Genomic DNA, 25,623 nt, shown 5'->3' with positions numbered 1-25,623 from the left:
GGAGATGGCAGCAAAGGAATCAAACATGAACCCCCACACACACACACGTGTAGCATGTTGTCATTTAGGGATGGATGGTATGTTTATCTCCATTTTTTTCCATCAAGACTCTCACTTAAGACCTTAGCCCCTGTCTGCTCCATACCCTCCAGCACAGTTACCACAACTGAGATTCCAGAATTCTCTGCTCACCAGGATAATTGTTTCCACCATCCCAACTGGAATTCCAGAACATCTGGAGAACATAACTTTATGCAAGACTGCGCGCAAGTTATCCATTCATGCAGACTTTCTGCTGCTCAATAGAGCTAGCCTGAACTTTGAAGCACATTCCTTCTGTCTAGGTCAGGGTTCCCCAATGCCCCTGGTCCATGGCAGGCCAGAAACTGGGCCACGTAAACAAGGGAAGCTCCATTCATAGGATGCAGGCAGCATGTGAAACCTCACCCCCTCTATTGAGTCTGTCATCTGCACCTCCATAACTGTCTGGTTCGGCTATGCAACCCAACAAGACAGACCGAGACTTCAGAGGATCATTAGAACTGCAGAAAAAACAATGGCTACCAACCTGCCTTCCGTTGAGGGCCTGTATACTGCACCAGTGAAAAAGGGGGCTGGGAAAATATTTACAGAGCCCTCACATCCTGGACATAAACTGTTTCAACTCCTACCCTCAAAACGATGCCATAGAGCACTGCACATCAGAACAGTTAGACACAAGGACAGTTTTTTCCCCAACGCCATCACTCTGCTAAAAAAAATAATTCCCTCAACACTGTCAAACTAGTTACTAAGTCTGCACTACTATTAATCTTCTCATCGTTTCCACCACCCATCTCCTCCCACTTATGACTGTATGACTGTAACCTTGTTGCTTGTATCCTTACGATTTATATTGATATTGTTTCCTGATTGCTTATTTGTACCCTACGACTATCATTAAGTGTTGTACCTGATGATTCTTGATGAACGTATCTTTTCTTTTATGTACACTGAGAGCATATGCACCAAAGACAAATTCCTTGTGTGTCCAATCACACTTGGCCAATAAAGAATTCTATTCTATTCTATTCTATTCTATTCTATTCTATTCTATTCTATTCTATTCTATTCTATTCTATTCTATTCTATTCTATTCTATTCCATTCCATTCCATTCCATTCCATTCCATTCCATTCCATTCCATTCCATTCCATTCTATTCTATTCTATACAGAACCAGTCCCTGGTGCCCAAAAGGTTGGAGGCCACTGGCCTAGTAGATCCATTCATCGTCAGGTCCGAAGCTGCTCCTATTGAATTCAAATTCAAACATTTGTTGATTTTTTTCTATAAAGTACCTACGGGTTTTAATTGCAAGGTCACACAGGAGAGCATGGCAAGTCTTTTTTCCACTGGTACAGATTTTTATACCACAACTCTTAAGACCAGCTGCCTGCAATTACTGCAGGGTTCGAATCTCGCCAAGGCTCAAGGTTGACTCAGCCTTCCATCCTTTCTAAGGTAGGTGAAATGAGGACCCAGTTTGTGGGGGCAATAAGCTGACTTTGTATAAATATACAAAAGGATGAAGGCTATTGCTTAGCGCATTGTAAGCCGCCCTGAGTCTTCGGAGAAGGGCGGCATATAAATCTAATTAAAAAAAAAAATACCAAGAAAGTGATAATTTTCCAACTGTGATCACACTGGCAGCCCTTCCTGACAATCTGCTTTTCGAGAAGATTCAAAGAAAGTCTGCTTTTAGATCAAATTATTTATTGTCCTGTTGAAGATCAAAGGAGGAGGAGGAGGAGGAGGACTGAAAAGGGAATATTGGGTTCAAAATCCACGGTTGGAAGCCCAAACTAGGATGCACTTTAATAAAGCTCTCAGCTTTCATCAATAATTGCATAAATCATCATTCAGCCTGTTTTGCATTTCAAGCCTGTTTCAGCCAGTCAGTTGGCAAGCCAACATATTTTTATTGCACCCTTAAGATGCTTCCTCCACTCTACCTTTGAACATCCTCTCGATATAAGCCTGAACAGCATTCAGCTCTGTAAGACAATGCCACCTCTCACAAACAGGCAAGGGACACCTTATTTGCATGACACTAAAAAGAAAAACATGGCCGAAGTTTACGTCAAACCACCATGCTTCGCTGGGGCAACTGAATTAGATAAAAACCCAATCCGTGTATACAGCATTAGGCAATCAGACCAAATTTCATTATAATGTAGAGTTCTCAGCATGACTAAAACAGTCCACAGTCCACCCTGCACCTGTCAACAGGTGGGGTTGAGATGTATGTTTGTATCAGGGGTGGGTTGTACTTACCTTTACTACTGGTTCGCAATGGGAGCGTGCGCACTTCTGCACATGCACAGAAGCTACTGCACATGCACAGATCGTCCATTCTGACATCCGGGTGGGTGGGTGGAGCCTCCCACCACTTTTACTACCGGTTCGCAAGAACCGGACAGAACCGGGAGCAACCCACCACTGGTATGGATGGATGGATCAGGGGTGGGTTCTAAATTTTTTTTACTACTGGTTCTGTGGGTGTGGCTTATTTTGTGGGCGTGGCTTGATGGTCATGTGGCAATTATTTAGGATTTAGCAGAGGTACTGGTCTACCAGGCTTTTAACTGCTTGCAGAGCTGTTCCGGTCTACCCATTTATTTTTGGAGGCACTGATCTACTCATTTGTTTTTGGAGGCACCGGTCTACTCATTTGTTTGCTTTTAACACTGATCAGCTGTAGGGCGGCCCTTTGAAGCCCCGTGACAAGAGTTTAAACAGCTTTTTTCCCTCTAGCCATCAGCTGGGACTCAGGAGGCAGCAATAGATTGGGGGTGGGGCCAAATAAAAGGTAAGAATAACACGGGGGGGGCAGGGGGAGGGGGAAGAACCGGTTCGGTGACATCATATCGTCACCGCTACCGGCTCAGCGGAACCAGACCGAATTGGGAGGAACTCACCACTGGTATGGATGGATGGATGGATGGATGGCTGCTTTTCTTTCTTTCTTTCTTTCTTTCTCTCTTTCTCTCTTTCTTTCTTTCTTTCTTTCTTTTTCTTTCTTTTCTTTTTCTCTTTCTTTCTTTCATCTATCTAACTATCATCTATCATCCATTTATCATCCATCTATCATCCATCATCCATCTATCCTTCTATCCCATCTGTTGACAGGTGCAGGGTGGACTGTTTTGGTCATGCTGAGAACTCTATATACTGGTACCGTGTTTCCCCGAAAATAAGACCCTGTCTTATATTTTTTTGAACCCTGAAATAAGCCATGTGCTCAAAAGCCCAATTGGGTTTATTATCAGAGGATGTCTTATTTTGGGGGAAACAGGGTATATATTTTTTTGTGGGGGGAAAGCATCTGTATCTTTTCTGCAGGTTCAGCTGTCTAAAAAAAAATGAGCAGTTCTTGAAGCTGCCAAGATACGAAACGGGCCAGAGTGAACTCCAGTCAAAAGGCAGGACTCCCAATTTAGCCAAACACGTTTAAGCTGTTATGAAAGAAAGTTTGCCAGCAAATTGAAGAAGTAGATAGTCAAAAGAGCCGACGGTACAATCCGATGGTTTTGCCTCTATAGCTTCAGAAGTTCTAGCTGGTTCTCTGCTTGCACAGACACACACACACACATATATATTAATTCACTTCCTGTCTGTACATCTGCTTCCTCTACTAAGCGATCATGCTTGCAGTTTTAAAATATCCTTTGCAACTTAGAAGAAGCCACACTGGTGACCAGCCACTGAACGCCTAGCAGTCCTGATTCTACCACAGGTAACCAAGTGCGGCTTCAATACATGAGGGAGTATTCTGTGTATTAATACAAATACTTTCCTTCCCTGGAGCTCTTGTGTGTCTACACAAGGGGTCTCAAACTCACGGCCCGCAGGCCAAGTCTGGCCCATGGGGGGCTTAGATCTGGCCCATGGAGCTGCCCTGGAAACAGCGAAGGACCAGCCCGCAGTGCCTCTGCCAGTGAAAACGGAGCTTGGGGGGGCGAGGGGGAGGGCTCTGCAAAAGAAACTAAGCCAAGGGAGCTATGTTTTCCCTTTTGCATTTGAGCATCCAAGAAGGGACAGGGGAAAGAGGAACGACAAAGAAAAAGAAAAGAAGGTGAGAAGAGAGCAAGGAAGGAAGGAAGAAAGGAGAAGGAAGAGGGAAGGAAAAAGAAGAGAAGGAAGGAAGGAAGGAAGGAAGGAAGGAAGGAAGGAAGGAAGGAAGGGATTATAATGAGAGGGAGGGAGGGTCTGAGGGAAGTCCTGCCTTAGCACTTGGCCACCACAGGTCCCCCCCCCCCAACACGAGTGACTTTGGGCTGGCCACGCCCACCCCACCCATGCCCCCAGGTCAAACACAACCATGAAGCGGCCCTCAATGAAATCGAGTCTGACACACCCCTGGTCTACGCAACTGCCCTTCAGGTCCTCTCCCATCAAGACCAACCGAGGGTTGTGGCTGGATGGGATCAAAGGTCTCAACTTTGAAGAAGCCTCTTTGCAACCAGACGAATACAGAAACTTTCCTCTCGTCGACTAAAAATATATACTCCTCCATCACTTTGTTTTTAAACTTGGAACAGCACAGCCTGGAACAAAACGATTGTAACTATTAATAAAAAAGTTGTCCTGAAGGAGGAGGAATAATTTATAGCGCTTGCATTTTTTTCCCCAAAGGACAAACTGACTGTCATTTTGGGCTTTTGGCTAATTTAAGCGTGTTTTACTTTGGGGAGAGGAAAAAGGGAACAAGGGTAGGGATAAAAACCACAAAAGGAGCTTGTTTAAAAGCAGAAAAGATCCTCATTTTTCTATGACTAATCTATACCAGCTCCTGATAAAATGGCAAAATGCTATTTCACGTCGTGACCAACTGGGGCCTATTAGGTGATTTACAAATAGCCTATTCCTTTCCTCAAAGGTGTTTACTATAACTGCAGGTAGACCTCAACTTATGACCGTTTGTTTAGTGGCCACAGTTGCAACAGCACTGGAAAAAAATGACTCACAAGCCCATTCTTGCAAATTCCAACGGTGGCAGCATCCCCGTGGTCATGTGATCAAAATTTGGGTTGCTTAGCAACCGGCATGTATATATCAGGGATCTCCAACCTTGGCAACTTTAAGACCTGTGGACTTCAACTCCCAGAATTCCTCAGCCAGCTTTGTTAAAGTCTTAAAAGTTGCCAAGGTTGAAGACCCCTGATATATGTATGACAATTGCAACCTTCCCAGCTGCGATGAAGTCAATGGAGGAAGCCAATTTTGCTTAATGGCTGCACTGATTCATTTAACAACCGTGGGAAAAGGGGTCACAAAACTGGGCGTGACTCCTTTCACCAACATTTTGCTTAGCAATCAATGGAAGTCATAAGGTGAGGACTACCTGTACTTAAGTCTGGCGCTTACTGACAGTCTAGCATTTCCTGGTGGTCTCCTTTCCAAACGCAAGTTAGGTCAGTCCCTGCTTTCTGACACCAGCCAATATCGGAAAGCACAAGGACATTTCAGTCAAGGCAGATCAGAGCCACCAAATGCAACAATGAACATTTTCCACAGGCGGAAAACAAACCCAGATTAGTGCTAGATTGCAATTACTCCTGGAGGGCAACCCCAGTAACCATGAGCCACAGCCAGGAAACTGTGATGCAAAGTTCAGGGACCATTTAATCCAGGAGACCCATCGCAGGACAAACCGAGACGAGGGAACGGCTGGAACAGAAATGAGCCCGCAATAGTTTCGGCATCGATGACATGAGATTGAAAATTTTGGATCCACACTATTTCAAACAAGGATTGCAAAAATGCAGGCAGTTCTCGATTTACGGCCACAACTGAGCCCAACGTTTATGTTGCTAAGCGAGACATTTGTTAAGTGAGTTTTGCCCCATTTTACGACTTTTCTTGCCACGGCTGTTAAGCGAATCCCTACTACAGTTGATAAGTTAGGAACCCGGTTGTTAAGTGAATCTGCCTGGTTAGAGGGTCGCAAAAGGGGATCACATGAAACACCCCCCCCCACCGGACACTGCAACCGTCATAAATGTGAGTCATTTGCCAAGTGTCTGAATTTTAATCATGTGACCCTAGAGATACTGCAATCGTCATAAGTGTGAAAAACGGTCATAAGTCACTTTTTTCAGTGCTGTAGTAACTTTGAATGGTCACTAAGCAAACTGTTGTAAATTGAGGACTACCTGTAGTTGGAAACCCTTCAAAAGCACAACCATCATCTGGTGCGGATCTCCTACAAAGAGGAACCAACCGGACGTAAAATCCTGCCATCATGAGAATATTACAACAATCCCACCACCTACAGATCCAGAGACAAAGGAGGAAAATCCAGACACAGCATTTTACTACAGGATGGGAAGCCACTGGATTAAAGGGACCGGCTCCTGCTGTCCATATGCTCAACACATGTAGCCATTAAATCCCTTCATATTAGAAGTCCATCGATACACACCCACAACTCATCACATCCAAAGTCCAAATTAAGTTCAAATGTCTTTGATTAAAAAGGGGGGGGGTGTCAGGGAATACACTCCAGTTTACGATTTACCTCTTGAACACAGTTTCGTTTAAGATTGACGTTTGGATACAGCACAGGACCACCAACCCTATTTTCAATGAATACTTTAAAAACAAAACACACACACATACACACATACAAAAAAACCCATTTCCAAGACAGTCACTTAAAAGGACCCCAAACCCAGGAAAAGATGTCAGCTTCAGAAGTAAGAAAAGATGATCTGGAGGGGAAGGGAAGAGCTCACAGGTGGTCTTGGACAAATGCTACCTTCTGAAGGACAAAAGGGGTTGGGGGGAGAATTGTGCATTGGGGGGAGGGGAAGAGCAGCCTCTCACCCCAGCCCAAGACCCTCCAAGGACCCGCTGCTCCTCATCTCTGGCTCTCCCCGAGGGTCCTGGGCTCTTTCCAATGCGCAAAAGCGGAGAGGCGCAGCTACTGTCTTAAAAGTTTGTTAAAAGGGGGGGGAGGAGGAAGGGGGCAGCCGGGGGGGGGAAGATGTAGAATATCCGAGCGCCCCTAAAGCCTCTTTCAACTGGCCGGGGGGAGCCGGAGCCGGAGCCAGCCCAGGCGGGGAGGGCAGAGGACTTGGCCCCCGGAGGGCTGGCAAGGCAGATTGAGGAAGCCCGGCCGCTTGGCCAAGGCGCCCCGAAGCCAGCCACGTTTGGCGGGACCCTTTGTCTCCAGCGGCCCTAGACGGGTCGGGGGCTCCCCTGAGAGGCGCCCCAACCTCCTGCCCGCCGCGCCCAGAGAGCCACGCAGCCCACAAAGCCGGGCAGGGAAGCGGCTGCCCTGGCCCGGAGAGCTCGTGCGCTTGGCCCCCGCCCGCCTGGTTGGGGAGACCGAGGGAGGGGAAGGGGGTCCCCCAAGCCCCCCACCCCAAGTCCAGGTCTTGGCCGTCCCCATCTCTGGCCAGCCTGGAGTCCCTCCCGCGCACCGCGCCTCCGCCCGCTTCCAGCCTTTGTGCGCCAAGGGAGGGAGGGAGAAAGACCCCCCTTCCCTCCCGCCAGCCCCCTCCTCAGTCAACAGCTCAGCCCTACCGGCAACCAGAAGGCAGGGAGGGCAACGCTTCCCTCCCCGAAGCCAGCCGCTGCTCCGCCTGGGGTCTCCCTCGCCACTGCCTGCCTGAGCGGCTGGGTGGCTGGGTAGGTGGGCTTCTCTCCTCCCGGGCGCCGCCAGCCAGCCAAGCCTTCCTCCTCCTGGCCGGCCGAGACGCGCCTTGTAAGGGCTGCGGGGCGGATCGGCCCCGCCCGCCTGCTGAGTCACGGGACAGGGACCTCCCCCTCGCTCTCCCGCCCACCCACCCACCCACCGCCAAGCGGGCAGCCCCCCACTCATGCCCCGCCGCCGCTCGCTTGGCGGCTCCGGAGCTTTTGTGGCTTCAAGCCGGGCTTAAGCCTTTGTTTCCGCGGGCGCTGGGGAGGAAGAGGGGCTCCCGGGGGGGGAGGGGTCGGCCAGCTGAGACCCCCGCGGGGGAAGCCCACGCGGAGGCTCAGAGCGAGGGGGGGCTGCGACGGGGGTCCCCGTTGAGTCCAACGCGCGGAAAACAAAGGCCGTCTTAAATCGGTGGGGAGCAGGCTTGGCAGGCGCCCCCCAACTCCCTGCAGCGACCCTCCCCAGCCTCTGCTGGAGCCCGTCCTACTCCCGAGGAAGCCAGCTTTCTCTCCCCCCTCTCCCCCCCCCGGGTTTCTTGGGCAACCACGCGCCCCTGGAGAAGAGCCAATTTTATATCTCTCTTCCCCCCCTTTGAATGTCATTGGACGCAGCTGGATTCGTGCGTTTGCAAGCATCTGGAAAGAGTTTTTTTTTCCCTTAATGCAACATGGCTGCATATATGTGGGTACATTCTATCTATCTATCATCTATCTATCTATCTATCTATCTATCTATCTATCTATCTATCTATCTATCTATCTATCATCTACCTACCTACCCATCCACCCACCTATCTAACTATCTATCTATTTATCTATCTTACCATTTTATGTTTATATTAGAGATGGAGGCCCTTTGAGAGCTGCATGCAACATAATTTCATTTTAATGTATGCCAATTAGTATCTGTTTAAAGTGACCATAAAGCTATTCTGTTCTATTGTGCTTGGTGGGTCAATGGGGCTTGCTCCAACAAGCCATGGTTTAGTCCTGGTTTAGGGTGGGCGAGCCTAGCGTCACCAAGTTGGCTTTGCACCCCCCCACCCCCAAAGGTGAGTCAGGTTGGATGGAAGATCTTTTGTTGAGGAGTCCAGAGAGGAGCTATTCAGTTATTCCGTTGTTAAGAGAAAGGGTTTGGATAGGGCTCTGCATGATCTCATTACAGGATTATTTTATTTCCAAACAAGGGACATGGAACAAAGTCATCCTGATGATCTAATCCGGGTTATTTTTCATCAGATAAGGGGGTTATGAGAAGAAAAATGGTGACTAGTTTGAAATACAGGCAGACCTCAACTTACGACCGTAATTGAGCCCAACATTTATGTTGCTAAGTGAGAAATTCGTTAAATGAGTTATTTTACGACTTCTCTCTCCATGGTTGTTAAGCGAATCATGCAGTTATTGAATTAGTCACACGGTTGTTAAGTGAATCTGGCTTTCCCTGTTGAGTTTGCTGGTCAGAAGGCCGCCAAATGGGGATCACGTGACCTCAGGGACTCTGCGACCGTCATAAATGTGAGTCAGTTTGTCATCCAAATATAAATCACATGACCATGATAGGGCATAAGTGTGAGAAATGGTCATAAATTGCTTTTTTCAGTGCTGTTGTAACTTTAAATGGTCATTAAATGAACTATACTAAGTCAAGTACTACCTGTGATCGGTTGCCTAGCAGTGTGTAACTTTTCTTTTTTTTTTTCAAAATTTGTAATTTTATTATAACATATATATATATGACATTCACATAACATACAACATATACATATCTTATCTCTTTTAAACATTGTTTCTTCGTGGTCTTCTTTCTATTATTTTATCTTTCCCCCCCTATGTCTTCATTTCTTTCTTTTTTCTTTTTCCCCATTGTCCTTTTTACAATATGTTTTTCAGCTTTAACAAGCTTAACTTTATACATTCCTCTACAATTATTATATACATATTTTAATTATATCTTTAATATTATACATTTCTATATTCTTGTTATATAAAAATTTTCTTTTTTATTTATACTGCTTGTTTTTGTCCGTTTCAATACATTTTTATTCCGCTCCCTACATTTGTCATGTATATATTTTATACTTCTAATTTTCTCCCCTGATAGTTATTATTCTTTATTTCTCACCTTAAACCATTTATACCATTTATTCCATATTCTATAATAATCTGTCCCTTCTTTTTCTTTCATTTCTTTTGTTAATCTATCCATCTCAGCACATTCTAAAATCTTATCTATCAATTCTTCCTCAGTTGGAGTTCTTTCCTGTTTCCAATTTTTTGCATATACTATTCGTGCTGCTGTTAATATGTGTAGCATCAAATATTTTATTTCCTTGGTATATGGAAAGTGTGTAACTTATAAGTTTCAATTTTGGTTCAATTTACACCCATTGACTAAAAGAATAGTAACATCTCTGTGTTTCTCAACTTTGGACACTTTAAGATGAGTGGACTTCAACTCCCAGAATCCCCCAGCCAGCCAGCTGGCTGGGGGATTCTGGGAGTTGAAGTTCACTCATCTTAAAGTGACAAGGTTGAGAAACACAAGTTAAATAGTAAAGCCTACCTCCCTAGCAAATCCTGGTGGTTGCCCATCTAAACGCAAAGCTATCCCTATTTCCCTACTTAGCTTTCAAAGGTGAGTTTTGAAAAGGCAACTGGGCTTCCTTTGCTTTTCCTAAAAGACGTTTCACTTCTCATCTCTCAAGGAGCTTCTTCAGTTCTTCCCTACAGAACTTGAAGAAGCTTCTTGGATGAGAAGCGAAAGGTCTTCGCGGAAAAACGAAGGAAGTCCCAGTTGTCTTTTCAAAAACGCACCTTTGGGACAACCACGATTGAGAATCTCCATAGATACTTGGTAGCTTTCAAGGTGTTTTTTTTTTCTATTTTGCCCCTATTTGGAGATGCAAGAACCTTGCTGGCTTCCATCGTTCTCTTTAGTAGAGAATCCTTCTTTATAACTGGTGTTTGGTCTTGGGCGACGAGAGAATATTGATTTCTCTAATGAGTAACATTTCCTTTGAGATGGTGAGATGGAGGCTGGAAGGGGGCGGGGTTCTTTTACGCTAGCAGATCTATGTGAGCAAAGAAAAAAAAATAGGCTGGCTTTTTAATTAAGATTAGTTGGCTGATAGGAAGGAGGAAGGAAGGGCGTTTTCTGTAATGGCACCCAGACTTAGTGGTTCAGTTTGAAGGGTGGCATTGGAAGGGAAAAAGCCAGCTTGGTCTAGCAGTTAAGGTACCAGCTGGAAATAGTGAGTTCTAGTCTCTCCTTAGCCATGAAAACCAGCTGGGTGACTTTGGGCCAATCACCAGGAGATGGTGAATTCTAGTCCCACTTTAGGCATAAACCCCACTGGGTGGCTTGGGTCATTGCCTCCTTCTTAGGGCTGTGAGAGGCTGGCTGGCCTAAGGTCATCCAGCTGGCTTCATTCCTAAACCTGGACTAGAACTCACAGCCTCCTGGCTTCTAGCTTGGTGTCTTAACCAACAACACCCAGTCACCCTCTCATATCGTATCAGATTATTGGATGGGTGCTGTGATATCACAATGCACACACACAATTATAATGACAGCTTGCATTGGATGTCTATGGAGTGAGTTCTGTTAAGCCAGTTTCTTCTGTTGCAGAGACAGCCCAATAAAAGTTTCTTCCAGGCCTAATTAGAGCCTTGGTGGTGCAGTGGTTAGAGCGCAGTACTGCAGGCTATTTCTGCTGACTACCGGCTGCCTGCAGTTTGCCAGTTCGAATCTCACCAGGCTCAAGGTTGGCTCAGCCTTCTGTCCTTCTGAGGTGGGTAAAATGAGGACCCAGATTGTTGGGGGCAAGAGGCTGACTCTGTAAATCATTTAGAGAGGGCTGTAAAGCACTGTGAAGCTGTATATAAGTCTAATGGCTATTTTTTCTGCTTTTATTGTCTTGTTTTAGACTTTATTCTGGTCACAGTCATGTGATGGATTAATTTCTTGAGTGCATTGTAAATAAAACAAAAACAAAAAAGAGAACTGGGAGATCCTGTTAGATAAATTATTAGTACAACTATAGCAGATGTTGAATTTTCTTTTGGAGAAGAATTTACCCATAAAATGCTATTGTGCAATTAGTGAGTTGTTTTTTTTACTTCCTGATTGCACAATAGCATTTTATGGGTAAATATCTGACTATTTATTTTTTTCCCAAATTTATATCCTCCCCTGTGACTTCAGGCTATTCACCATCCATAGTATTTAGACAAAATCCACAAATTAAGCCCTTAAACTTAATTTAACAACTCAAAAGCCTCTAATTAGAACAGTGAAAAATTAGGAGGGAAATATAAAAAAAAAATTACACTAGCTTTCTAATTTTTTTTTTTTTTTACATTCGTTATAATGATATTTAAAAAGGGAGAAGAAACAATACGGATGTTTAGATCCCGATTTTAAACACTAGAAAATATAGTAAGAAAGGAGAAAATATAAAACCAATAAAATGTAAGTGGATAACCAACAAATCTTGAATATATTCTACTCCATTAATAGAATATCATAATGTGCTTCATAACCTAATTTCTAATCAAGAGATGTTTCTATTAAACTCTAAAATATTTGATTAGCACAACTGAAATCAATGAAGGGGAGAAGGACAGCTATAAATAGATATGCATACAAATGTCTTACCAGACCAACAAACAAAGGCTTAAGGGCCAGACGGTTGTCCAGACCCCCATGATGGGGCAACCTACCCAAAATCACTGTCTCTGGGCTGTTGGTTGGGTGGTTGGCAGCCTTGGGCAGCTTACAAACATTGAAAGCCAATAAAATGGAATGGAATTCAAACTTATCTCCCAGATTTAATTTCATAAATGTTTGGAATTAAGTTCATGGAAGGCACCATTTTGATCTTCCTTATTTTTAAAGGCCAGTCCTTCATTTTCTTCTTTATGTTTTCACAATGTAAAGGAATTTCTGCAAGCAAATGGCCAAGCTCAGATGGCACCCAGGAATATAAGATCTGTCAGCTAAGATGTAATATAAATAATCTATCTGTCCGTCCGTCCATCCATCATGTACGTACGTACGTATCTATCTATCATCTATCTATCTATCTATCTATCTATCTATCTATCTATCTATCTATCTATCTCTATCTATCTATCTATCTATCTATCTATCTATCTATCTATCTATCTATCTGTGTATCTCTCTCTCTCTATCTAATGTCTGTCTGTCTGTCTATCTAATTTAATTTAATTAATTCAATTTATATGCCGCCCCTCTCCGAAGACTCAGGGCGGCTCACAATAAAGGTAATTATTGTGGCTCCGTTACCGTAACCAACACCTTGAATTGTGACCGGAGACCAATAGGGAGCCAGTGCAGCTCGCGGAGAATTGGTGTAATGTGGGTGTATCTAGGTGCACCCACGACAGCTCGCACGGCTGCGTTCTGGACCAACTTTAATCTCCGAACACTTTTCAAGGGTAGCCCCTTGAATCTATCATCTCTATATCATCTCTATCATCCATCCATCCATTCTCTCTCTCTCTCTCTGTCTCATGTCTGTCCGTCTGTCTATTTATCTATTCATCTCTGTATCTATCTTTGTTCATGTTCTTAGCTGATAGAGGACAAAGGCCTCCCTGGAGCTTTCAATGTCTCTTTTGACAGCCCTTCAAAGCTTAGCATCCCACCAAATGTTCTCACCTTCCTTGGTGGAGATAGCTGGCAATCTGCATGAAAGACTCCACTGAAAAGCCTCTGCTGCCGTAGCCTCATTTAAAACCTGATCTAACCTTTCATGCCTCGTGCAATTATCCACTACTGCTCCTGAGCGTGCCTGAGTAAGACTCCTATCAGTGTAAGAAAGAGAAACCCTCGGGAGTCTGGCAAAAATCTCTCCAAGCCCAGGAGGCCACACATGCGCTGCTCACTGATATGATTCATCTCTGCAACTATTATTACCTAACTTTCTTTTTTTGTGGTAGCACAAATCTACCACAAGTTCAGGACATCACGAATAATTCTCAGTGCCAAGGAACAAGCGTTCCCAAAATAGATCAATAGGTGGATTTAAGCCAAGGGAAGTCCATTAAAAATGTTTCCCTCACTCGCGACTCAGAGTGAGACCATCAAAGTCAATCAATCAAGCTTAAAGGGCTGCCGGATGCAGTGAAAATGGCCACGTGTGTTGTTTGCATAGAAGGAAAATTTGCAGGTGGCCGAATCACCTCTCAGCCACTTGCCTCCGGAAGTTATGGAAGCTCCAATGCTGGAATTTTTAAAGAAGAGATTGGACAATGGTTTGTCTGAGCAGAGGGTTGGACTAGAAGACCTCCAAAGTCCCTTCCAACTCCGTTATTCATTTTATTTTATTTTTATTATTCATATTTCTATGCCACCCACTCTCCAAGGACTCTGGGCAGCTTACACCAAAGACAGTATACTAAATAGCATATTGCGGCCAACAATCTGGGTCCTCGTTTTACCCACCTCGGAAGGAGGGAAGGCTGAGTCAACCTTGAGCCGGTGAGATTTGATCCGCTGACCTGCTGAACTAGCAGTCAGCTGAAGTAGCTGCAGTACTGCACTCTAATCACTGCGCCACCTCGGCTGTTATTCTCTTTAGCATCATCCTACTTCAAGCTTTGGAATTTATGGATAATGTTGGTGTTAGGAAGTAATTCTATATTTGACTTATAACATTTACTGACCATTCAACATCACTGAAACAGTGACTTATGGCCATTATTCACCCTTAAAACGGTTGCAGCATCCTCCTGGTCACGTGATCAAAATTCAGACAGCTGACTCATATTTATGACGGTTGCAGTGTCCTGGGGTCATGTGATTTCCCCCTTTGCAACCTTCTGAGATGCCAAGTCAATGGGGAAGCCAGAATCACTTCACAACCATGGTACTAAGTTAAGAAGTGCAGAGATTCGCTTAACAATTGGGGCAGGAGAGGTCGTAAAATGGAGCAAAACTCACTTAACAAATGTCTCACTTAGCAACAGAAATTTTGGGCTCAACTGTAGTCATAAGTCAAGGACTACCTGTATTAGCTTAAGAGGAAGAACCATTAGATGCATCTATCACTCTTGATCGTTAAAAAGAAGGAAAAAGCTGCCATTTTATAGGGCTAGATATCACTCTATAAATCAAAACAATTTCAAAGCAGCTTTGCATCCACCAATAAGCAGCAACCTCTGTCAATAAAAAAAAAAAAAGGCTTTACCTATTTAATTAAAAATTCCTTTCTGAGTTGATGCCCTGTTTTTCCCTTTCAAAGGAGGCCATCGAAAACCGATAAGAGACGAAACAGAGAAAAATAAACCAGGAGCACAATGAAAAGGTAAATTAATCACGTTTCATCAGTAAAATTATTCAGACAGCTAAATTGAAGCAAGTGATGATTCAATCATCTGTTCCAAATGCTACCCCTGTTTTATGAGGCATGGCTTCATATTCATTACATTAGAAACAACACTCTGCAGGGAGATCTCATATTTCCCAGTCATTGCTAGCAAGGAAAACAGCCACAAGGAATGCTTTATGGGAAGTCTGATGTTCTTGAGATATTGCAACACAAATGTTTGCATGGGAATGCATATTGATAACGTTGTTAGTTGCAACCCCATGGACCACGTTCCTCCAGGCCTTCCTGTCCTCTACCATCCTCTGGAGTCCATTGAAGTTCATGCTGACGGCTTCAGTGACTCCATCCAGCCACTTCGTTCTCTGTCGTCCCCTTCTTCTTTGGCCCTCAATCTTTCCCAGCATGAGGCTCTTCTCCAGGGAGTCCTTCCTTCTCATTAGGTGGCCGAAGGATTTGAGTTTCCTCTTCAGGATCTGGCCTTCTCAAGAGCAGTCAGGGTTGATCTCCTCTAGGACTGACCGGTTGGATGGCCTTGCAGTCCAAGGGATTCGCAGGAGTCTTCTCCAGCACCAGAGTTCAAAGGCCTCCATTCTTTGGTGCTCAGCCTTCCTTATGGTCCAACTTTCATAGCCAGACATTGCAACTGGGGAAACCATCGCCCGGACTATACACAGAGGTCAATATTATCACCATCACTTATAAATCATTGAAATGAGGTTGGGTTTGGTGAAAACTTTTAGCTGCTGTTCTCTGGAGTATTAGCATGGCATTTAAGCTTTCCCACAAAGTGGTTTGGCTTGAAAGACAAGGTCTTACTCAAGGTTTTTTGATGGACTTCAAAAAAAGTTTTGAATCCAGTTCAAGGAAAGACAGTTCCACAGCCTTCCACAATATTTCATGCCATAAAACTTTCCAGTTCTGCCCTAATGAAGTCCGTATCTCCTAAAGAACTAATGAAGTATAATCTCCTGCTGGATCAGGTGGTTGGACTAGAAGATCTCCAGGGTCCCTTTTAAGCCCTGTTATTCTATGTTTTAGTCCAGTGGTCCCCAAACCTTATTCACCATTCTGAAAATATTGTCCTCCTTTGTTCAATTGGCATAACGTCACTCAGAGAAACTCCAACAAATAAATAAATATTGGGCAAGGAAATTATAAAGATTTGGGGAAAGGCCACTGATTTGTTTCTCAGTCATCAGACATAATTAAACACAAGTTTGTTGAAGTATCAACTGTATAAACATATATAAAGCTAGATTTATGTTTTTTTTTTGCGGGGGGAATCACTTGAGCTTCTTCCCATTTCTGGACTTCCAAAATAAACTTGGACCATGGCCTAGAATAAGAGCGATACTCATTCTTTAAAATATTTACACCATAAGTTCATCATAGATCAATGATTATACAAATCCCTGCAAACGGGGCGGGGGGGGGAGGAATGCCTCTTGAACTCAGCAATTCCCAGATACAGTTAGAGGAAATATACTTATTTTTTTTTTCTTTCCTTAATCAGAGCATCACAGCATGTGCACCTATGGTTTCTGTTTTTGTGCAGGTTCTTGCAAATGCTGTGTAAGAAAAGAGCACACGAGATTTGCACACCGTCCAACTGATTTAATGTTTCTTTAATTTTATGTACAATACACTTATTAATAAAGCTGATGGATTATTTAGGCCTCCTGAAAAATAAGCCAGGTGAAGGCATTTCCAAAGGGTCAATGAATACTCTGTGCCAACCTTCCCATCTCTCATCTCTGTGGTTGTTGCTATGACTATTATATTCAACAAGCAAAGGGACCTCTGTCCAAGTGTCCGAAAACTAGGATCATTCTCTCTGACCAAGACAGAGACTCTGAAAGACCAAACATAATACCTGAATGCTTTCGGCAAACACTTTCAACTGTGAGAAATGTGATGAAGGAATCACATGGCTTGGCTCTCTTGGAGTAAGAGAGGTAAGAGCTAAAATACCAAGAAAAAGTTCTGGCCTCAAATGCAGAACTTACAAATCACTGCCAAACAACAATAACAACCCAGTTGCTGAGTATCAATATGCATATATACACAGTCCTTTTTTCAGACACCATTTACACCATGGACCAACTGAAAGATAAACACTCTTCGGTGTTCATTGGCAGGAAGCAGGATAACAAGAAAGGGTATCTCCAGAGAATGTTCAAAAGAAGTCAAGATGGTCACCACAGTTTTGCAATCGAAACTCTGTCTGGTTTTTTGTTTTTTGTTTATGTGTCACACGCATAAAAAGGGCAAAGCTACCACCATAGCATGGTGGCTTCACATTTTGGATGCCCCTCTTAACAAAGTTAAGGTTTGAGAATTTGTAAGCATCCCTCAGATTGTGAGAATCTGCTGAATTAAAGCAAGAGGAAGATGACCAACTGTCCCAAAGATGCTTTTTCAAGAGGCAAGTGGACTTTCTGGTTTTTCTTTGAAGATATTTCGCTTCTCATCCAAGAAGCTTCTCCAGCTCTGACAGGATAGTGGGGAATAGAAGGATTTATACTCCTTGCAGACAGCTGGTCATTTGCATCCTTTTTAGAGGGTCGTTGAGGCCACTTGGAGGTTTATCTGTGTCTGTTTCTTGAAAAACAAGGAAGTGCCTCTTGGAAAAGCACCTTTGGGGCAACCATGGATGACGTGAGAATCTCCATAGACTTTTAGCGATGTACTTTGGGATGAACCCCGTTTGAAAGGTACAGGAATATGACCAGATTTCCAGAAAAAAAATGGCAGACTATAGGAACCATTTGCACTTCATTTTGAGATGCAGACAATAATCCTCAACTGCCTGTGTTCAACAATAAAAGGACAGAAGGCAGAAAAACATCCTGCACAAAGCACAGCTCCACAACACACACTCCTTTCGACAGTTCCAAGGAGGCTCCACACCCATTTGCACCACTCAGGTGGCCCTGAGGACACAGACAAATCTCCAAGTGGCCTCAATGACCCTCTAAAAGGATGCAAAGGACCAGATACTTCAAGGAATATACATCCTTCCATTCCCCACCATCCAGTTAGAGCTGAAGAAGCTTCTTGCATGAGAAGCGAAAGGTCTTCCAAAAAAAAGAGAGAGAGAGAAAGAAAGAAAAATCAGAAAGTCCAGTTGCCTCTTGAAAAAGCACCTTTGGGACAACTGTGATCCAGATGACTGAGAATCTCCATAGACAAGGTGACCAACTGTGTAAGAAAAAAATCCTTCCAGCATGTGGGAGGTAGGGGGAAAAGAGAGATAAATATTGCTGGAAACTGAAATAAAAAACATTTTGGGGGGGGGAAAAACCCTTGCAATAAAATTCGAAGTGGTCTCCCACAGGCATGTGCCAAATAATTAAAAAGGGTCTGATTGCACAGAATACTTTGCAATTACTGGAAAGGGAGCTAAATGCCTCTTATAAACTCAAAACTATTTAAATCGTTTAAGAGGAACCATCCAGTCCCTCTCATTTTCCAATACCTCCTACTGGAAAGGACCTCACAGGGAAGCTTGTAGACTTTGCTTTCCCAGATTCAGAGAGCAATCAAGATTTTAAAAACATCCTGCCACATCTGGCCAGAGCTGTTCATTATGTGTAAAAAACCTCCCACACATGAAGGTGGGAGGAATAGAACAGATTCAGATTTTTCAGAGCTGGTTGCTGCAAGGGATTAAAAACTGGCTGTGCCTGCCAGTTTCAGGATCTCTGGATCCCACAAGTATGAGGCATATCAATTTAAAGAGTAATCCGGCATTTGTCACCCGAAAGATTGACAAAAATGTTTAAAGACAAATCAACTAAATGTTGGAAATGTCATCAGGTACAGGGGTCATATTTTCATATGAGGTGGACATGTGTAGAAGCACAAAAATATTGGGCAAGAATTCATATGTGGTTGGAGAAGATGACATAGCAGCATATTGATCTAAAACCTGAGATATTCTTGTTGGGGATTTTACCAGAAACTTATAGTAAAGAAAATGTATATTTGATTATTCAGGTAATAACTGCAGCTAGAATTGTATTTGCACAAAATTGGAAGGGCGAAGAGATTCCTCCAGATGAAATTGTGATTAAGAAGATATTAGAATGTGCAGAAATGAATAGATTTAACACTTGCTATTAAAGGAAAGGAAAAATCTGATTATTATAATATATGGGATTTATTTTCTCAATGGTTAGAGAATAAATATGAAAGCAATGCATTATAAAGTTAAATAAGCTAAGAAGAGAAATGTCACAATAATAGATATGTTAAGTATTAAGTATTAGTATTAAAATAAGAATAGATATAAATAATGAATATGGTGGTAAGCGAAAACTGCTATGACACAAAAAATGTGTACCTAGATGACACACTGTTTAATGAATGATGGAATGTTTGTATTAAAAGAAAATAAAACTTTTTTTAAAAAAAAATAATATTTAAAGAGTGATCCCTCCTGAGGTCAAATGTCCAAAGCAGAGAGGTGCCATATGACACCTTGTTCATCCTAACGTTGCACCCACCTACAAAAGGGGGGCAGAGTTTGCACTGAGTGTCACAACGCTGCTTTTGCCATTTGGATGACAGCTTTGGATCCTGGAGACCCTCTCTGTCTATTTTCCTCTTCCCTTGCACGTTTTATTTATTTATTTATTTATTTATTTATTTATTTATTTATTTATTTATTTATTGGTTCGATTTATACGCCGCCCTTCTCCGGAAACTCAGGGCGGCTTACAATGCGTTAAGTAATAGCCTTCATAGTTTTGTATATACCTGGTTAGTAGGGCTTTCGCCCCCCCCCCCCAGCGGTGTTCTTTTTTATACCAAGTCAGTTTATTGCCCCCACAATCCAGGACCTCATTTTACCTACCTCAGAAGGATGGAAGGCTGAGTCAACCTTGAGCCTGGGGAGATTTGAACTTGCAGTAATTGCAGGCAGCTGGTGCTACTTAACAGCGCTTTAGTCTGTTGCGCAACCAGGTTTTGTGTTTATTGGGGGCTGTTGGGGGGGAGGGATGTGGTTAAAATACCCAAAGTGGCTTTATGTCTATTTTGAAGACCTGGTTTCAGCAAAATTTCACCCACCGCAGAAAACAAGCCATTTGGATTCAAATGAAAAAGAAAAGCAAGAAGATGGAAAGAGACATGAATTGAATTCTTACAACATGGAGATACGCTTTAAATAGAACCAATGATAGAAAAATAATTGCATTGTTTTGAAAATCTGTTATATGTTGCTCAGCCTGTCATTAGCATCCATTATAAGTAGTTGCCAAGTTACTGGGATTTCTGGCGCCAAGCGATGCAGTTATAAAGTATGATATAAAACTTTAGTAAGGCCACACCTGGAATATTGCATCCAGTTTTGGCCATCACCACATTACAAAAAAGATGTTAAGATTTTGGAAAAAGTGCTGAGAAGAGCAACTGAGATGGTTAAAGGCCTGGAGGCTAAAACGTATGAAGAACGGTTTGCAGGAGCTGGGTGTATCTACTTTAGTGAGAAGAAGGACTACTGTGACTTGATAAGAGTCTTAAAATATTGTGGGGCTGCCCCAAAGAAGAGGGAGTCAAGCTATTCTCCAAAGCACCTGAGGGCAGGACGAGAAGCAACAGATGAAAACTTATCAAGGAGAGAAGCAACCTGGAATTAAGGAGAAACTTCCTGACAGTGAGGACAATTCACCAGTGGAACAGCCTGCCTCCAGAAGTTGTGGATGCTCCAACACTGGAAGCTTTTAAGAAGAGGTTGGACAACCATTTGTCTGAAATGGTAGAGTTTCCTACCTGAGCAGGGGGTTGGACTAGCAGACCTCCAAGGTCTCTTCCAACTCTATTCTGACTTGAATTGAACACCATGTAACCACATCATGGCACTTCTGGCAATTCCTGTCAACACTCAGACAAATTCCTTGTGTGTCTAATCACCTGTGGCCAAATAAAGTGTTCTGTTCTGTTCTGTTCTGTTCTGTTCTGTTCTGTTCTGTTCTGTTCTAACCAGGGACCGTGTGCGTCATTGTACAGGAAGAGGCAGGACTCCCAGGCAGGCAGGCAGGAGAGCAGGTGAGAGATGAGTAGGAGAGCTACTGGCGAGTGACGGGTGCTTCTGGGCATGGATTCTTCCTCAAACGTTTTCCTTGGCACCCATCACCTTTTAATTTCTTTAAATTAAAACGAAATGAATTGAAATGTATTTCCAGAACTGCTTCGGGCGCTCTCTTTCCCCTGGACGTGTTAAGACAAGAGGGCTGCAGGGCAGGGCAGTGTTTCCCTTGGGAAAGTTTTCTACTTGCCCAGAAAACACAACATGGAATACAAATGGGGGATCTGCAGGATGTTTGGGTGGGTGAATCAGTGTTGAGTGAGCCTGGCAATCGCTTGTGAGAGTGTACCCATAACATGATCTCAAACGTCCAGATGTGCTCAACAACCACACACACACAAAAATTGACAATTTTGGTTCCAATCGGTAACAGTTTGAAATGATGTAAGCTTGCCATCAGAAGTTGTGGGTGCTTCATCACTGGAGGTTTTAAAGAAGAGACTGGACAGTCACTTGTCTGAAATGGTCTAGGGCAGGGGTCTGCAACCTTAAACACTCAAAGAGCCATTTGGACCCGTTTCCCACAGAAAAGAAAACACCGGGAGCCACAAAACCCTTCCCGTGCCTGACTATTTCTTGAGCAGTCACAAAACTAGCATATGTAGTTCTGTTTTCTTCTGAAACTTTTCTTTTCTTGGATTTATCCATGGTTGGCCTACCGGGGGTTGAAAAGCTCAATAAATCGCGTGCCGACAAGTGTCACACATTGGCAGCTGTGAGTGATATTTTGAGTGAGAGGGAGCCGCAGCAGAGGGGTGAAAGAGCCACATGCGGCTCCAGAGCTGCAGATTGCTGACCCTGGTATAGGATCTCCTGTTTGAGCAGGGGGTTAGACTAGAAGACCTCCAAGGTCCCTTCCAGCTCTATTCTGATTGATTGATTGATTGATTGATTGATTGACTCCAACCTTTGTGTCTTTCAGCTTTGATGCATCTTCCATCAGATACACACAATCAGTGTGTCCTTCTTCACAAGAAAAGTGGGGAACACACCACCCGTTACAGGTTGGTGCACAAATGCTGTCCACTGTTGTGCAAGCTGCTAAGAACTGTAGTTTAGCAACATCTGGAAGATAAACCTTTCCAGTTTCTACCGAGTATTATGGGGATTATTTTATGAAAAATATTTAAATCCCTCTTTTTATTTATATAAACGCCCAAGTCCACATTTCTTACAAGTGCTAATTCCAAAGACATCAAAGGAAGGGAGAGGCGGAGGTGGGAGGAGGTGGGGAAGGGAGGGAGGGAGGGGAATGGAAGGGATAGAAGGTGAGAAGGAAGGAGGGAGGGAAGGAAGGAAGAGGTGGGAGGAAGGGGAAAGGAGGAGATGGGAGGGTGGAAAGGGAGGAAGGAAATAAGGAAGAGAGGGAGGGAAGTGGAGGAAGGAAGGAAGGGGCAGGAGGAAGAGGTGGGAGGAAGGGGAAACGAGATGGGAAGGTAGGAAGGAAGGAAGGAAATAAGGAAGAGAGGAAGGGAAGGAAGGAAGGAAGGAAGGAAGGAAGGAAGGAAGGAAGGAAGGAAGGAAGGAAGGAAGGAAGGAAGGAAGGAAACTTAGCTATCTACAGGAAGTAGTTTTTTAAAAACTACCCCAGCAAAGCTTGTAATAAGTAAGCTATTGTAGCCAGATGCCTAAAAGATAACACTGAAGAATCCTAGAGAGAATGTTCTAGAGAAAGACCAACCACAGCAGGATTGGTGCCAGAGAAAAATCTCCTCTTTTTGAGGGAGAAGGCTGGGCATTGAGGCAAGATTTGGACATGAGCAGACTTATGCAAAAATTCAGGGACTCTTCATTATCTTAGAGAAAATACTCATTTGATTTGATTATGGTTTGGAGGTTACAGCAGAATGTTGTGAAAAGCAAACTCGAGGATCTTAAATTAAATTCCAAATGCAGAGCTTTACGGTGCCCTTGACTTTGACCTGCTATGGAATTTTTTGATAAAGGAAACCAAGCGCCATTCTCCTTCACTGAGCGCCTCCATAAATCATTTCCCTTCTCTTAAAATAACAGAGTGGACCTTTGACTGGGAGCAGGTAAATGGCAGCCTCATCTTTGCCCTGGAAAACTACTGTATATGTTCAGCCACTTTGTGTTTTGTAGAACAAGGGAACCCGAATAGACAATTTGTCAGAGCTCTATTTCACTTCTGGAAAAACAACAGCAGCAACTCAGCAGAAGAACAACTGATCAGAATTGTAGGATTTGAGGAGGAGTGAACTCTGCCCAGAATGATTTGTGCCAGGAAGATTCTACCTAATGGTCTAAACTTTTTTTTTTAAAAAAACTTTGTTTTTACAGAGAAACAGAGGAGGAGTTGTTGTTTTTTTACAGAGAAAACAACCTGGACCGAGAAAGTTACATCCATAGCCAAATGGAAAACTCCTAGTTAATAGATAGAATTCCCTAACACAGCGTTGACAGCCAATCCAGGCTTTAAGATGTGTGGACTTCAACTCCCAGAATTCCCTTGGCTAGGGGATTCGTGGGAGTTGAAGTTCACCATCTTAAAGTTGCCAAGTTTGTAAAAACACTAATGTGGACCATCAAAGTGTCCCTTAGCTTTCAAGTGAAGAGGCCCTGGGTTGATGGTGAACTTAAATGCACACCTGCTGTCTGTCTGTCTCTCTGTCTCTCTGTCTCTCTGTGTGTGTGTGTGTCTCTGTCTCTGTCTCTGTCTCTCTCTCTGTCTCTGTGTCTTTCACTGTCTCTCTCTCTCTCTCTCTCTTTCTCTTTGTGTGTCTCTCTCTCTGTGTGTCTGTCTGTCTGTCTCTCTTTCTTTCTGTCTCTTTGTCTCTGTCTCTTTCTCTTTCTCTCTCTCTCTCTGTCTCTGTATCTCTCATTGTCTCTCTCTGTATGTGTGTGTCTCTCTTTCTCTGTGTGTGTGTGTCTCTCTGTCTTTCTATCTTTGTGTCTGTGTCTCTCTCTCTTTCTCTTTGTGCGTCTCTGTGTGTCTGTCTCTGTCTCTTTCTTTCTGTCTCTGTCTCTCTCTGTGTGTCTCTTTCTCTCTCTCTTTCTCTGTCTCTGTATTTCTCATTGTCTATCTGTGTGTGTGTCTCTCTCTCTCTTTCTCTTTCTCTCTCTGTGTCTCTCTGTCTTTGTGTTTGTGTCTCTTTCTTTCTGTCTCTGTCTCTGTCTCTCTCTCTTTCACACACATACACACATGCTGGATGTTTGCAATTTGATTATTTGGGGGTTTGCAAAAGGTCCCTGATGCCGCTGATTCCTTTAATGAAAACGCTCCCTAAGAGTCATTCCTTCCCCTGAAGCTTCTCGTATAGAAAACAATATGCTGTGTGATTGTAAAGGAAACTTAAGTGGGGCGATATATGGCTTTCTCCCTTCGCATCCAACCTGCTCTTAATGCAGTGAAATTCCCTGGCTGATCTAAGCCAACCGCCTTGGCAATTGTTCACCCCCATCAGCATCTTTCCAGGGCTGAGAACAGGCCTTCTTCCTTGCCAGAGATCCGTTTCTGTGCATGATATAATTGCCGAGCAATAAATATTTAATGGATCATACCTGCAAACAGATCATCGTCAGAGGATGGCAAACCTGAAAGCTTGAATAATTCCAGTTGTTTTCTGTCTTGCTTTTCCTCTCAATGGTTACCAATGGTAACAAGGAAGAGAGAGAGAGAGAGAGAGAGAGAGAGGGAGGGAGGGAGAGAGAAGCAACATATTAATAAAATTGTTGATCAATTAAGAATCAACATTATTCTTGCCTTCAGGAATTAACTTTCGAAATAACCTTTTAACATCTTTTCTCCTTTTAAGCTTGAAGAAGATATAACAGTAACAGTAACAGAGTTGGAAGGGACCTTGGAGGTCATCTAGTCCAACCCCCTGCTCATTCAGGAGACCTATACTAGGGATTCGAACTGCCAACCTTTCTGATTGACAAGCTCCCTTCAGATTTTTCATCATCATCCGTGCAAATCCTTCTTCCATTTCCTTTTTAAGTCATATTTGAGTCATATTTTTTTTTATCAAATTCATTAAACAATTTCTGCAATAAATCTGATGAAATGCTCTTATCGGTAAGTGATAAGAAGTGAAACTCTGCATCCTTCTCTTGCGGTAGCTTGAACTTTTTAAAGTTTTAGAACCAAAGGGGTGTATTTTTTTTTCCCCTCTTCTATATCTGAGCTGATTCAGCTGACTCAATAGATTGTGGCATTTCTTCAGCCACAATCTATTGAGGGCAGGAATGTTCTGAGTTCAAAGTGAAGAAAATCACTGGGGAAAATCACTTTTATAATTTTATAATTCCAATTTAGAAGACAAATAATACAGGCAGCCTTCAACTCACACCTACGAATGGAATCAGGATTTCCGCTGCTAAGCAAGGCAGGTTGTTCAGTGAAACACACCTGATTTTATGACATTTTCTTTTTTGCCACGCTGCTCAAGCGAACCACTGTCGTTCTTAAGTGAGTCATGAGGTCGTTAAGCGAATCTGGCTACCCCGATTGACTTCGCTTATGGGA

The 25,623-nt window shown here is 43.3% G+C and overlaps 1 protein-coding gene and 1 long non-coding RNA gene across 2 annotated transcripts in view; one reads left to right on the top strand and one right to left on the bottom strand.

Moving 5' to 3' along the window:
• Positions 1-7,685, bottom strand: part of FAM107B (family with sequence similarity 107 member B) — a 45,956-nt gene extending 38,271 nt beyond the window's left edge. Inside the window, exon 1 of the mRNA XM_070947445.1 lies at positions 7,572-7,685. The gene's annotated coding sequence lies outside the window, so the exon portion shown is untranslated. The remainder of the gene's footprint in view (positions 1-7,571) is intronic.
• Positions 7,686-7,995: 310 nt separating this feature from the next.
• On the top strand, positions 7,996-25,140 carry LOC139319700 (uncharacterized). The gene is made up of 4 exons (XR_011600643.1): positions 7,996-8,367; positions 14,957-15,019; positions 22,057-22,138; positions 24,911-25,140. It is a non-coding gene; the product is annotated as an uncharacterized lncRNA (long non-coding RNA).
• Positions 25,141-25,623: the final 483 nt, after the last annotated feature.

The sequence above is a fragment of the Pituophis catenifer genome, unplaced genomic scaffold (assembly GCF_029215685.1).
Source record: "Pituophis catenifer annectens isolate HBS135680 unplaced genomic scaffold, rPitCat1.0.hap2 SCAF_7, whole genome shotgun sequence".
Classification (NCBI taxonomy): Eukaryota; Metazoa; Chordata; class Lepidosauria; order Squamata; family Colubridae; genus Pituophis; species Pituophis catenifer.
The sequence above is the reverse complement of the archived record's forward strand: the minus strand, read 5'-3'. Positions and strand labels throughout refer to the sequence as shown.